At 46.2% G+C, this 15,188-nt stretch overlaps 1 pseudogene; it reads left to right on the forward strand.

Annotated features, from left to right (window-relative positions):
- Window positions 1-12,358: 12,358 nt before the first annotated feature.
- LOC126093158 (5S ribosomal RNA) lies at window positions 12,359-12,459 on the forward strand (annotated as a pseudogene).
- Window positions 12,460-15,188: the final 2,729 nt, after the last annotated feature.

Raw genomic sequence — 15,188 nt, forward strand, 5'->3', positions numbered from 1 at the left:
CAAGTGAATTCCTTGATGAAAATCGCTATTTTTATAAAGGCAAGGTTTCTGTTGTGGAATATAGTGATTCCTTTCATGTCTTATACTCTGAGCATGGGCATTTAATCTTTTGCCCTTACTTCCAACTGTCTTCGATTATTGCAATATGTAAACACTACTGAGATGTGAAATTGGTAAATACTGGAGAAAAGAGTTCTTCTACTTATAGTCGTTGCCTTTGTGTGTTCATTTCTCTTTCCTGAGTGGAAACAACGTCTGTCTATTAAACCAGACATGGTAGAGCATCAGTATCTGGTCCCATACTGTTTAATGCACAAAATTATTCTTAATTTTGGTTCATAGACATTTAAGTTCAGAAAAGCGGTTCTTCATAGTTTCAAGTTGAAATTGAACTGTTTAAATTTCCGGCATTCCTATATACACTGATATGCCAGAACATTATGACCACTGCCCACCGCGACGTTGCATGACGCCTGGTTTCGTTGGGGCACGTGACACAACAAGAAAAATATGTACGCGGAGCAGTCACGGCCCAGGGGGTCATCCTATCGAAGATCTGGGTTGCAAATGGGGAAATACATTGAGATAAGTGACTTTCACAAAGAGCAAATTGTTATTATGCAAAGCCTGTGAACGAGTGCCTCGAAAACGACGAGGCAGGTCGAATGTTCACGTGTCACTGCCCTGAGCATCTAGGGAAAGAGGTGAAGGACAGCGAAACTACCACTAGGCGCTATATGGTTGGACATCCACGACACTTCAAAGAACGTGGGGTTCGGAGATTTGTCTGGTCTGTAAAGTAGGATAGATGGTGATCTGTGGTACCTTTTGCAGCTCTGCCGGAAGAACACAATGCTGTTGCACGGACAACTGTTTCGAAGCACGCCGTTCCTCGTACATTGTTGGACATCGAGCTCCGCAGAAGACTGTATGAAGAGCCACCGTATCCAAATCTTTTCCACGAGATCTTCCACTCCACTGTGATTTAGTCGTTTCGCTGAAACTCCACACGAGTTTTCTGTTTGGTGTCACTGGAGGCAGAAACTGGAGGAATAGGAAAAGAAATAAACAGAAGGGTAAACATAACTTTAAATACTTTGGGCGAACTAAAGGTTTAGTATGCATACACTGTCAGTCTACATTAACTCTTTTGACCTGGGTCACCTTGGAACACACTATTGCCAGTAAGGAACGAAGACTGGTCAATGGGATGGACTAGGTGTGCCAAAATGGTACGCAGCCCTTGGCAGCGATGTAACCTTGCAGAGCAACCATGGGGCCCATGGTATACCACGATATGGCTGCCCAAATCATCACAGAACCCACGCCATGTTTCACTCTTGGGACGTACCCTCGGCCAGAAGTTGGAAACAGTTACGAAACTTTTCCGATCAAACGGACTTCTTCCATTGTTTCACGGTCTAAGGTTTAGAGCTTCGGCACAATGTTTTCCTGTTACGGACATATGCATTACTGATGAGTGGTTTTGGAATGCTGACTCGGCCTGCCGTTCCCAACTAGTGGTGACCGTTGCTGTTGTTCTGGTGTTAACGGTGTTCAAGAATGCGACACTCAGTTCCGCAGTGACTTTTGCAGCTGCTGTCGCCTTATTTTTCGTCACAATCCTTTTCAAAGACCGTCCGCCACGATCACTCACACTTCTGTCCACCTTGCGATTTAGCGGATTACGTTCATCCGCTTTCTCTCTATGCGGCATAAATCTTCGTTATGGCCGCTCTTGAAACACCAAAACTTCGTCTGCCCTTGATGCGGAAGCAGCCATCACGCGAGCACCAACAGTTTGGCCACGCTGGAATTCACTTCGGTCCGACTTGATGCACTCACAACTACACAGAACGCTGTTCTGAGCGCGACTGTCACTTGCAAAGTGTTGAGCACACTGCACAGGTGCTGTTCGTAGTCAAATACAACAGCGCAACCTGCGGGCTTGGCTACCTTCTGCATTTATGTTCAAGTTTGTATTTTTCGCAGTGTTTCCGTATTTTTGTCCAGTCCCTGTGTAAGTAGGCTGTTTATGTTTTCTTATTGGCAACGTTACGTAGCGCTCTGTATGAAAATCACTGGCTGTGCTGTGTGCAGTCTGTGGCTAGTTTGCATTGTTGTCTGCCATTGTAGTGTTGGGCAGCGGTATCTGGATGTGAACAGCGCGTAGCGTTGCGCAGTTGGAGGTGAGCCGGCAGCAGTGGTGGATGTGGGGAGAGAAATGGTGGAATTTGGAAATTTGTAAGACTGGATGTCATGAACTGCTATATATATTATGACTTTTGATGACTATTAAGGTAAATACATTGTTTGTTCTCTCTAAAAAATCTTTCATTTGCTAACTATGCCTATCAGTAGTTAGTGCCTTCCGTAGTTTGAATCTTTTATTTAGCTGGCAGTAGTGGCGCTCGCTGTATTGAAGTAGTTCGACTAATGAAGATTTTTGCGAGGTAAGTGATTTGTGAAAGGTATAGGTTAATGTTAGTCAGGGCCATTCTTTTGTAGGGATTTTTGAAAGTCAGATTGCGTTGCGCTAAAAATGTTGTGTGTCACTTTAGTGAATGTTTGAGTACGTTCAGTTTTGCTCAGCTGTTTGAAAAGTAAATAATGTAAGAGGTTTATCAGCGCAGTAATTCTAAAATTGTTCTAAGGAGACGTTTCACTTGTACATATACACCACGGATTTACAGGTTAATGACAACCAGATCACAGCAGTTCCCTACAGCAGGTCCCTCTGAATACTGTTTAACTGGAACTCCAAAGTTTGGATTCAAACGATTCAAACACTTGCATAGATAAATCAGTAACAAAGGAAAGATTGATATAATACCAGGAAAGGAATGCTTACAGAATTAGAAGCACTTGTTAGATGTGGAAGAGCCCTATTACAAGAAGAGTGTGAATGTTGGAAAATGAAATTCCATCAGAATTACAAACTTGGAAAGTATTTTAAAGGATAAAATATTACGAGAAACTGGACCTCAGCCGCCTTATGTGCGCTGAAATAAATCGATGGTAAAGGCTGAAAATTTGTGCCGCACCCAGGCTCGAACTTGGATGCTCCGCTTGCCCTTGCGGACTTGTTTCAAGGTGGACCAAAATTCTCAACCTGTTACACGTAACTAGCACTCCCTTCCATTACCCACTGCTCGTAGCATTCGCTAAGTCCTGCAGTGAAAGTACCTAAGACACCACATTTCAATATATTTTACAGGAGGGTAGGAGATGGAATGCTGCAGGTGAGAAGGGAATAAATCTGGAAAAAAGAGATTTGTGCAATCGCTGAATGACATGTGGTGCTTGGAGAAAAGAATGGAAGGCAGCAATAATTATAAGTATATACAAGAAAAGAAAAAGGAGTCCTCAGGTTATAGGCGTAACGATAATATGAAGGAGCATTGTTGACAATCTTTTAGATGGGGTCAGTGTAACTTTGCACCATGTACCGAGTCACTACCAGTAATGTGTATTAACTGTTGTCACCTCGAGCCATAAAGTTAGTAGCGAGGATAAAACATGAGATATAAGTGTGCACAGTGTTGTGCGGGCTGCTGAGAGTAAATTTTGTATCCCATAGCGTATACTAGAGACTAAGGTTCCGCAATGGCGAAGCCTCAAGTGCAATGTGTCACTACTCGGGAGGCTGTTGGTTGGTTGGTTGGTTTGGGGAAGGAGACCGGACAGCGAGGTCATCGGTCTCATCGGATTAGGGAAGGACGGGGAAAGAAGTCGGCCGTGCCCTTTCAAAGGAACCATCCCAGCATTTGCCTGGAGCGATATAGGGAAATCACGGAAAACCTAAATCAGGATGGCCGGACGCGGGATTGAACCGTCGTCCTCCCGAATGCGAGTCCAGTGTCTAACCACTGCGCCACCCCGCTCGGTAGGAGGCTGTTCAAGCATTGGTTAATGAAGTGGCGCAATTGAAAACAGATAATGCAGACTTGTGTAATAAGCTTGCAACCATGGAGGAAGAACTGGAGCTAGCCGAGAACCTGTCCCTTTATTAGATCCAGCCATAGCGAGTTTGACCACACCCTTCTCTGGGAAGTCGACTGATGATGTGATGTCCGTTTTGGACACAGCCAATATTTGGGGCTCGTCACAGGATCAGTTATTACAGGTGACAAAGTTACGGATGGTAAGGGGGGCCAATACGTATGTCTTTCCTTAGAAGGAAACTCCAGCCGACAGCAGAAAAGTTTTTACGAGAAGAGCAATGCGGATTTCACAATGCTACATTCTGTGCAGATACTACAATTCTTCCAAAACGACTTACTGAAAAGTGAAGAGAGTTCAATGCGAGGAAAAAAGGAGTATTGTATGTAATGAAACGCCGAGATGGAAGTCATTGGTGCCAAACGTCGGAATTTTTCAAGGATGAGGAAGGAAATCGGCTGGGCCCTATCAGAACAACCATCCCGGTATTTTCCCGGAGCTATTTAGGGAAATCTCGGGACACCTGCCGGCCGGTGTGGCCGAGCGGTTCTAGGCGCTTCAGTCTGAAACCGCGTGACCGCTACGGTCGCAGGTTCGAATCCTGCCTCGGGCATGTATGTGTGATGTCGTTAGATTAGTTAGGTTTAAGTAGTTCTATGTTCTAGGGGACTGATGACCTCAGAAGTTAAGTCCCATAGTGCTCAGAGCCATTTGAACCTTTTGAACGGGACACCTAAATACCGATCGCCAGACTCTGATTTGATCAGTCATCCTATCGAAGAGAGTTCAAAAAGCGACAATTTCTGCTCTTCAGAGACTATGAGGAGGCCTACAATGTATATATGGGAGAGATATACTGACTGCAGTGTATCTCTAAATGTCTTGAATACCATTAAGCCACAATACGATAGCACTAAAAATAGTATACCTAATATGAGAATTCTTGAATGTAAACCAGGGATTAAAACAAGGGTGTGGTCTCTCACTAATTCTTTTTGATGTACAGATGTACTATACCGTGAAACTTCTAGAGGTTACCTTGAAGAACAAACTGAGGATAGTAATAGCGGCAGGCACCATTGTCTGTAAGTTCGACGCTCAATAACATCGCTGGATGCAGTTTTTGGACGTGGGTTTCTGTCCTCAACACACCTCCTACAACCCCTTGAAGCTTGTCGGTATCGTTTTGTAATATGTATATATCACTAAAGTTTTTGAAGAACGGGTTTCTAAGAGGTACAAGAGCAAAGACCTAGGAAGGAACGAATTCACGGGTACTAATGCTATTTTATTTGCAGATGACTAGGTTCTCCTCGCAGACAGCGAGAGCGCTTTAGAAGAAAATGTGGTTAAACTGAATAATATTTTACAAACTTATAGAATGGTTATATAAGTAAATAAAATGAAAGTAATGGCAATGAAAGGGAAACTCATGACAATAAAAAATAGTGATAAATAATAGGATAACAAAAGAGGTAAACTCGTTTAAATATCTCGGGACAAGTATATCAGTACAAAAAATTAATTCACGTATGGTTCAAATAATACTGAAATTTAACGCTGTAAATGTTTGTATGAGGAAGTACCCTTGCAGAATAATACTGAGGCGACAGAAGTCACTGGATACCTCCTAGTGTCGTACCGAACCTCCTTTCGCTCGGCGTAGTGCAGCAATTAGACGCGTCATGCACCCAGCAAGTCGTGGGAAGTCAGCTGCAAAAATATTAAACAACGCTGCCTCTATATCCATATATAACTGGAAAAGCGTTGACAGTGCAGGATTTTGTATACGAACTGACCTCCCGATTATGTCCCTTTAAGTTTCAATGGGACTCATGTCGGGCAATCTGGGTTGCCAAAACATTCGCTCGAATTATCCACCACCTTCTTCAAGCCAATCGCGAATGGTTGTGGCCCAGTGACATAGTTCATCGTTGTTTGGGAACATGAAATCCATGACTGGCTATAGAAAGTCTCCAAGTAGCCGAACGTATCTATTTCCAGTCAATGATCTATTCAATTGGACCAGAGGACCCATTCCATTCCGTGTAAACACAGCACACGCCATTGTGGAGCGCCCACCAGCTTGACAACTAGAGTCGATGGCTTCGTGTGGTCTCCACAACACTCGAACTCTCCCATCAGCTCTTACCAATTGAAATCAGAGCCAGGTCATGGTTTTCCAGTCGTCTAGAGTCCAACCGATATGGTTACAAGTCCAAGAGAGGCGCTGCATGGGATGACGTGATGTTAGCAAACTCTCTCGCGTACATCGTCTGCTGCCGTAGCCTATTAACGCTGAATTTCACCACATTGTCCTAATGGAGGCGTTCGCTGTATGCCTCACACTGATTTATGCGATTATTTCACGCAGTGCTGTCTGTTAGCGCCGACAACTCTACACAAACGCCGCTGCGTTGTCCGTGGTGAGAGGTAATGCTTGAAATTTGGTATTCTTAGCATACTGTTGAGGGTTTGAATCTAATAATACTGAATTTCCTAACGATTTTCGAAATGAAATGTCCCATGCATCTAGCTCCCACTAACATTTCGCGTCCAAAGTCTGTTAATTCCCGTCGTGCGGCCATAGTCGCTTCGAAAACGTTTCCTCATGAATCACCTGAGCAGAAATGACAGATCCGCCAATGCACAGCTCTTTTATACCTTGTGTACGCCATACTACCGCCATTTGTATATATGAGTATCGCTAATCCAATGATTTTTGCCGCCTCATTATACGAGGGAAGAGAAAACACTAAGACTGGTGAGCCTATTCTTATATACGGTAGTGAAAACTGGATTCTACGAAAAGGAGAGGAACACTGAATTGAAGCAGGTGAGACGAGGTTTCTAAGGTCAGTTCTTCGATTAATGTTAAGAGACAGAGTGTGAAGTAGACGTAAGACACAAACTGAAAGTGAAAACAACAATGACAGAAGAGATTAGGTACTAACAAAAAGACAATGGTATGACCACATCAAAAAGATTCCATCTGAGCGCCTGCCACGGGCAGCATTACACTTTAACAACACTGAAAGACTCGATACTGGGTCCGACCGATGAAGAGATGGCGACAACTGTTCTGTTAAACTCCTTTTCTGAACGATCCAACATAAGCTCCTTGAAATGGAAGAGGCATTAAACATTTAAGACTTACGAACAAATAGGAAAAAGAATATTAAGCACTGAAGTCGAAAGTAAAGACGGCATTAGTAATCAATATAAGATTGCACATGTCATCAAGCACAAATTAAAATTACAAAATGATATATAAGAAGCCACTGTGGGGTTGGGACGAAGGAGAGAGGGAATTGTGAGAAACGGTGGAGCATGTAGTCTTTTTACCGCTGTATTATCTCGAGGTGTTATACAGACGGTGGACCGTGGGTGTCTTCCAGTCACGTGGATCTTATAAATCACTTACGTCTCGCGAACAGTGATCGTCGTACTCGATTTTCAAAGGCTCCTGTTACTCCAATAAGTGCGCCTATCACAAGAGTCTCAGTGACGACCGCGGTGATCAAGTGTTGACCGCTCCAGCGCACCGATAAAAGTAAGCATGAGTTACCCTTATGGATTGCCACCGAGAAAACAGCAGATTGTCAGAATAGGCACTATTATCTATTTTATTGTTATACCAAGAACGTTCTGAAAGACCTCTCCAAGTCTGTTATCATTAGCAGGTTGGTCGTAATGGTAAGTTACGTTCCATGAAGTATCCTTGAATACGGGCATCCTTCTTCATACCACGCCTCAGTAACGGTAACCGCCATCTAAGTGAACACCAATAATTACAGTATGAAAGGGTTTGAATTAAAATTAACCTGGCCTCAAATTGCTCTCGTACTGAGGGACTGACGATACGTAACTTTCGTCTCACTCTTGTCTCGGGGACACACAGAAAATTGGGATAAAAAGTTCTTTTACTATCTTTTTTGCATTTTGCTTTCATTTGGAAATTTTTGGAAATTTGTGTTAAGTGCCTATGGGACCAAACTGCAGAGGTCATCGGCCCTAGGCTTACACGCTTCTTAATCTAACTTGAACTGACTTACGCTAAGAACACACATAACCATGCCCGAGGGGGGACTCGAATGTCTGACGGGGGGAGCCGCACGAACCCACGCGGCTGCTTTTATTAAATATCATAAATATGACTGAAGCATCACACTATGCACATGACAGTGATGAACATACACTCCTGGAAATTGAAATAAGAACACCGTGAATTCATTGTCCCAGGAAGGGGAAACTTTATTGACACATTCCTGGGGTCAGATATATCACATGATCACACTGACAGAACCACAGGCACATAGACACAGGCAACAGAGCATGCACAATGTCGGCACTAGTACAGTGTATATCCACCTTTCGCAGCAATGCAGGCTGCTATTCTCCCATGGAGACGATCGTAGAGATGCTGGATGTAGTCCTGTGGAACGGCTTGCCATGCCATTTCCACCTGGCGCCTCAGTTGGACCAGCGTTCGTGCTGGACGTGCAGACCGCGTGAGACGACGCTTCATCCAGTCCCAAACATGCTCAATGGGGGACAGATCCGGAGATCTTGCTGGCCAGGGTAGTTGACTTACACCTTCTAGAGCACGTTGGGTGGCACGCGATACATGCGGACGTGCATTGTCCTGTTGGAACAGCAAGTTCCCTTGCCGGTCTAGGAATGGTAGAACGACGGGTTCGATGACGGTTTGGATGTACCGTGCACTATTCAGTGTCCCCTCGACGATCACCAGTGGTGTACGGCCAGTGTAGGAGATCGCTCCCCACACCATGATGCCGGGTGTTGGCCCTGTGTGCCTCGGTCGTATGCAGTCCTGATTGTGGCGCTCACCTGCACGGCGCCAAACACGCATACGACCATCATTGGCACCAAGGCAGAAGCGACTCTCATCGCTGAAGACGACACGTCTCCATTCGTTCCTCCATTCACGCCTGTCGCGACACCACTGGAGGCGGGCTGCACGATGTTGGGGCGTGAGCGGAAGACGGCCTAACGGTGTGCGGGACCGTAGCCCAGCTTCGTGGAGACGGTTGCGAATGGTCCTCGCCGATACCCCAGGAGCAACAGTGTCCCTAATTTGCTGGGAAGTGGCGGTGCGGTCCCCTACGGCACTGCGTAGGATCCTACGGTCTTGGCGTGCATCCGTGCGTCGCTGCGGTCCGGTCCCAGGTCGACGGGCACGTGCACCTTCCGCCGACCACTGGCGACAACATCGATGTACTGTGGAGACCTCACGCCCCACGTGTTGAGCAATTCGGCGGTACGTCCACCCGGCCTCCCGCATGCCCACTATACGCCCTCGCTCAAAGTCCGTCAACTGCACATACGGTTCACGTCCACGCTGTCGCAGCATGCTACCAGTGTTAAAGACTGCGATGGAGCTCCGTATGCCACGGCAAACTGGCTGACACTGACGGCGGCGGTGCACAAATGCTGCGCAGCTAGCGCCATTCGACGGCCAACACCGCGGTTCCTGGTGTGTCCGCTGTGCCGTGCGTGTGATCATTGCTTGTACAGCCCTCTCGCAGTGTCCGGAGCAAGTATGGTGGGTCTGACACACCGGTGTCAATGTGTTCTTTTTTCCATTTCCAGGAGTGTATTTCCACTATGTTGTCAAAATTATTATCTGGCTACCTCTGTGTAATAGGAACTGACCAAAAGATGTCTCGAGAAGCGGACTTGCCAGCATGGAACGAGATAGGAGTCTTGTGTTGTTAACAGAGAAGCAGTAAGAGCATAATGGGTCCTCAGGAAGGTTCAGTGACTTCGAACGTTGCCTAGTCGTCGGATATCATCCAAGTGACAAATCCATCATGGATTCTTCAAACCTTCTAAACTTGCCTAAGTCAACTGTTGGTGATGTGAGTGTGTAGTGGAAACCGATGAAACAGCTAAATTAAGCCCAACAGACCTTGTGCACTAACGGACTGCAACTGTCGAACAATGTGGAGGGTGCTTGTAAAAAAAATCGCATAAAATCAGCGGGAGGGGTCATTCTTGAGTTCCAAAGCGCTACCAGCTGTCCAGCTAGCACAGTGATTGCTAGTAAGTAGTTTAAGAGGACGGGGTACAACGGGCGACCAACCAGTCAGAAGCCCTACTTTTCTGTAGTCGGCTCTAAGCAACGCTTGAGGCGGTGTAAAGGACGACGTCACTAGAGAGTAGATGACGAAAAGCATGATTTGGAGTAACGGATCACGCTATGTCCTGTTGCAGTCCGATGGAAGGCTTTTGGTTTGGAGATAACGTAGAGAACTTAACCTGCCGTAATGTGTAGCGTCAACGGCGTGGGGTAAATTTTCGTCGTAAAGTTTTGATGCCCTTACTACGCATAAGCGGACGCTACATGCGGAAGTATATCAACGCATTTTACAGCACCGTACACTGCAAACAGTAGACGAACTGTTCGCAGACAATAATGTTTTGTATCGTCGTGACAATGCACCCTGTCACAGAGCCGCACTTACGAGACAATGCTTTGTGGACAATAACATTCCTAAAATCGACTGGCCTGCAGAGAGTCCCAACCTTCACGTAATGGAATCCCTTGCGATGAGTTGGAATGTCGACTTCGGTTCAGGCCCCAGTGTCCTCTGGTTTCAGCTCTTGAGGAAGAACGGGCGGTCGTTCTTCCACGTCTACATCTACAGCTATACTCTGAAAACCACAATCGAGGATATGACGGAGGGTAAGTCCCATTGTACTACTTATTAGTGTTTCTTCCCGCCCCATTCACGCATGGAGCGCGGGAAGAATGATTTCCTGAAACCCTCTGTGCGTGCTGTAATTATTCTGATCCTGTCCTCACTATACCTAAGTGAGAGTGTAAGTAGGCTGTTCATATTTTCTTACTGGCAACGTTACGTAGCGCTCTGTATGAAAATCACTGGCTGTGCTGTGTGCAGCCTGTGGCTAGTTTGCATTGTTGTCTGCCATTGTAGTGTTGGGCAGTGGCAGCTGGATGTGAACAGTGCGTAGCGTTGCGCAGTTGGAGGTGAGCCGCCAGCAGTGGTGGATGTGGGGAGAGAGATGGCGGAGTTTTGTAATTTGTCATGAACTGCTATATATATTATGACTATTAAGGTAAATACATTGTTTGTTCTCTATTAATATCTTTCATTTGCTAACTATCCCTACCAGTAGTTAGAGCCTTCTGTAGTTTGAATCTTTTATTTAGCTGGCAATAGTGGCGCTCGCTGTATTGCAGTAGTTCGAGTAATGAAGATTTTTGTGAGGTAAGTGATTTCTGAAAGGTATAGTGTAATGTTACTCAGGGCCATTCTTTTGCAGGGATCTTTGATAGTCAGATTGCGTTGCGCTAAAAATATTGTGTGTCAGTTTAAGCATAGTCTTGTATAAATTGTTCTAAGGGGACGTTTCATAAGGTTAAGCACAGTCGTGTATAAATTTTTCTAAGGGGACGTTTCAAGAGACACATGGGAGTTTGTAATATATTTGTAGAGTTATCATTTAAGGCCAGTTCCTAAGTGCTGGTGAACTTTGTCGGAATAGTTTACGTCTGTCTTCAAGAACTTACCAGTTCAACATCTCTATGACACCCTCACATGGGTCAAACAAACGTTTGACCATTCGTGCTGCCCTTAAAAGTTTACGCTCAATATCCCCTGTTGGTCCTATATGGTATGGGTCCACACATTTGAGCAATACTCTAGAATGTGTCGCACGGGTGATTTGTAGCCAACCTCCTTTGTAGACTGATTGTATCTCCCCAATATTCTACCAATAAACCGAAGTCAAAAATGGTTCAAATGGCTCTGAGCACTATGGGACTTAACATCTGAGGTCATCAGTCCCCTAGAACTTAGAACTACTTAAACCTAACTAACCTAAGGACATCACACACATCCATGCCCGAGTCAGGATTCGAACCTGCGAGCATAGTGGTCTCGCGGTTCCGGACTGAAGCGCCTAGAGCCGCACGGCCACCGCGGCCGGCAAACCGAAGTCCTTCACTTGCTTTACACCGCGACTGAGACTATATGATCATTCCATTTTCGATCTCTACAAAATGCCGCAACCAGTTATTTGTATGAGTTGGCCGTTTGCAACTGTGACTCACTGATACTATAGTCATAGTAAAAAGCACAGCTTTACATTTCCGAACAATTAGAGGAAATTGCCTGTCTTTGCACCGCTTTGAAATCTTATCCAGATCTGACTGAATCTTCTGATTTCGAGAGTCCTAAAGGGTGATCTGTTTTAATTATAAAAAAAAAAAACACCCAGCAGCCAAGATCACATAAAATATTTCTTTATTTAAGAAGTTTCAAAGTTGAGAGCAAAACTGGTTGTCTTCATTAAATAAATATTTTGTGCAATCTTATGTGTTGGATGGGTTTTTACACGATCATATTTATGCATCTTCTTTCACACAGCCAACGGCCTTGCCGCAGTGGTAACACCGGTTCCCGTCAGATCACCGAAGTTAAGCGCTGTCGGGCTGGGTTAGAACTCGGATGCCGAGTGCTGTTGGCAAGCGGGGTGCGCTCAGCCCTTGTGAGGCAAACTGAGGAGCCACTTGACTGAGAAGTAGCGGCTCCGATCTCGGAAACTGACCTACGGCCGGGAGAGCGGTGTGCTGACCACATGCCCCTCCATTTCGGCATCGAGCGACGCCTGTGGGCTGAGGATGACACAGCGGCCAATCGGTACCTTTGGGCCTTCATGGTCTGTGCGGGAGGAGCTCTCTCATACAATACTCCATTACAAATGACTGCATCATCTGCAGAAAAGTTTGAGGTTACTACTAATATTGTCCGCAGTCTCATTAATATACACTCCTGGAAATGGAAAAAAGAACACATTGACACCGGTGTGTCAGACCCACCATACTTGCTCCGGACACTGCGAGAGGGCTGTACAAGCAATGGTCACACGCATGGCACAGCGGACACACCAGGAACCGCGGTGTTGGCCGTCGAATGGCGCTAGCTGCGCAGCATTTGTGCACCGCCGCCGTCAGTGTCAGCCAGTTTGCCGTGGCATACGGAGCTCCATCGCAGTCTTTAACACTGGTAGCATGCCGCGACAGCGTGGACGTGAACCGTATGTGCAGTTGACGGACTTTGAGCGAGGGCGTATAGTGGGCATGCGGGATGCCGGGTGGACGTACCGCCGAATTGCTCAACACGTGGGGCGTGAGGTCTCCACAGTACATCGATGTTGTCGCCAGTGGTCGGCGGAAGGTGCACGTGCCCGTCGACCTGGGACCGGACCGCAGCGAAGCACGGATGCACGCCAAGACCGTAGGATCCTACGCAGTGCCGTAGGGGACCGCACCGCCACTTCCCAGCAAATTAGGGACACTGTTGCTCCTGGGGTATCGGCGAGGACCATTCGCAACCGTCTCCATGAAGCTGGGCTACGGTCCCGCACACCGTTAGGCCGTCTTCCGCTCACGCCCCAACATCGTGCAGCCCGCCTCCAGTGGTGTCGCGACAGGCGTGAATGGAGGGACGAATGGAGACGTGTCGTCTTCAGCGATGAGAGTCGCTTCTGCCTTGGTGCCAATGATGGTCGTATGCGTGTTTGGCGCCGTGCAGGTGAGCGCCACAATCAGGACTGCATACGACCGAGGCACACAGGGCCAACACCGGCATCATGGTGTGGGGAGCGATCTCCTACACTGGCCGTACACCACTGGTGATCGTCGACGGGACACTGAATAGTGCACGGTACATCCAAACCGTCATCGAACCCATCGTTCTACCATTCCTAGACCGGCAAGGGAACTTGCTGTTCCAACAGGACAATGCACGTCCGCATGTATCCCGTGCCACCCGACGTGCTCTAGAAGGTGTAAGTCAACTACCCTGGCCAGCAAGATCTCCGGATCTGTCCCCCATTGAGCATGTTTGGGACTGGATGAAGCGTCGTCTCACGCGGTCTGCACGTCCAGCACGAACGCTGGTCCAACTGAGGCGCCAGGTGGAAATGGCATGGCAAGCCGTTCCACAGGACTACATCCAGCATCTCTACGATCGTCTCCATGGGAGAATAGCAGCCTGCATTGCTGCGAAAGGTGGATATACACTGTACTAGTGCCGACATTGTGCATGCTCTGTTGCCTGTGTCTATGTGCCTGTGGTTCTGTCAGTGTGATCATGTGATGTATCTGACCCCAGGAATGTGTCAATAAAGTTTCCCCTTCCTGGGACAATGAATTCACGGTGTTCTTATTTCAATTTCCAGGAGTGTACAACACGAGGAAACGAAGGTCCCAAAACACCTGAGACACACTCGAGGTTACTGCTACATCTGACCATAAGTCTCCATCCAAGATACCTTGCTCCGTCCTCTCTACCAAATGTCCTCAATACAGCGTACTTTTGACAGTAAACGTAGGTATGGTACTGTCTTTTTTGGAAATCGAGAAATACTGCATCTACCTCATTGTCTTAATCCAAAACTTTCAGTATGCCATGTGAGAAAAGTGTGAGTTGGATTTCACATGATCGATGTTTTTTGAATCCATGCTGGTTGAAAGAGGTCATTCTGTTGAAGATATCATAGTATGTTTAAGTTCAGAATGAGTTCTAAAATTCTACAACAGGTCGAAGTCGAGGATATTCGACGTTAGTTCCACTTCCACTTCCACTACCCATCTTCTAGACGCGTGCTGTCTTCGTACTACTGGACACCGTTTTTTGTTCTAGCGATGTAAGATAGACTGCAGTTAGAAGAGGGCTAACTCAGCCGCAAATTCATTATAGAATCTGATACGGATTCCATCGGACCCTGGAACTTTGCTCAGTCTTGACGATTTCAGTTGTTTCCCAACACCACTGACAGTAGTACTTATTTCACTCATCTTTTCAGTGATACGAGGATTAGACTGGGGCGATTCTACTGAATTTTCCTTTGTAAAGGAACATTTGAAAACGGAGTAAGCATTTCAGCTTTTGTTTTGCTACCCTCAATTTCAGTTCCTGTCTCATTCGCTAGGGACTGGACACAGACTTTTGTGCTACTAACAGCCTTTACATACGACCAAAATTTCTTTGTGTTCTGTGAAAGATCATTAGACAATATTCTGCTACGATAGTCCTTGAAGGTACCACTCGTTGCTCTCTTGATAGCCAAACGCGTTTTATTCAGCAACTCTCTTTCTGTAGACCAACGCTTTGTTTTCCACCCATTATGAAGCAATCTCTGTTTCTTTAGAAGTTTTTTTTACAGTGACTGTATACCATGGAAGTTCCCTA

This window comes from Schistocerca cancellata, chromosome 7 (genome assembly GCF_023864275.1).
Source record: "Schistocerca cancellata isolate TAMUIC-IGC-003103 chromosome 7, iqSchCanc2.1, whole genome shotgun sequence".
Classification (NCBI taxonomy): Eukaryota; Metazoa; Arthropoda; class Insecta; order Orthoptera; family Acrididae; genus Schistocerca; species Schistocerca cancellata.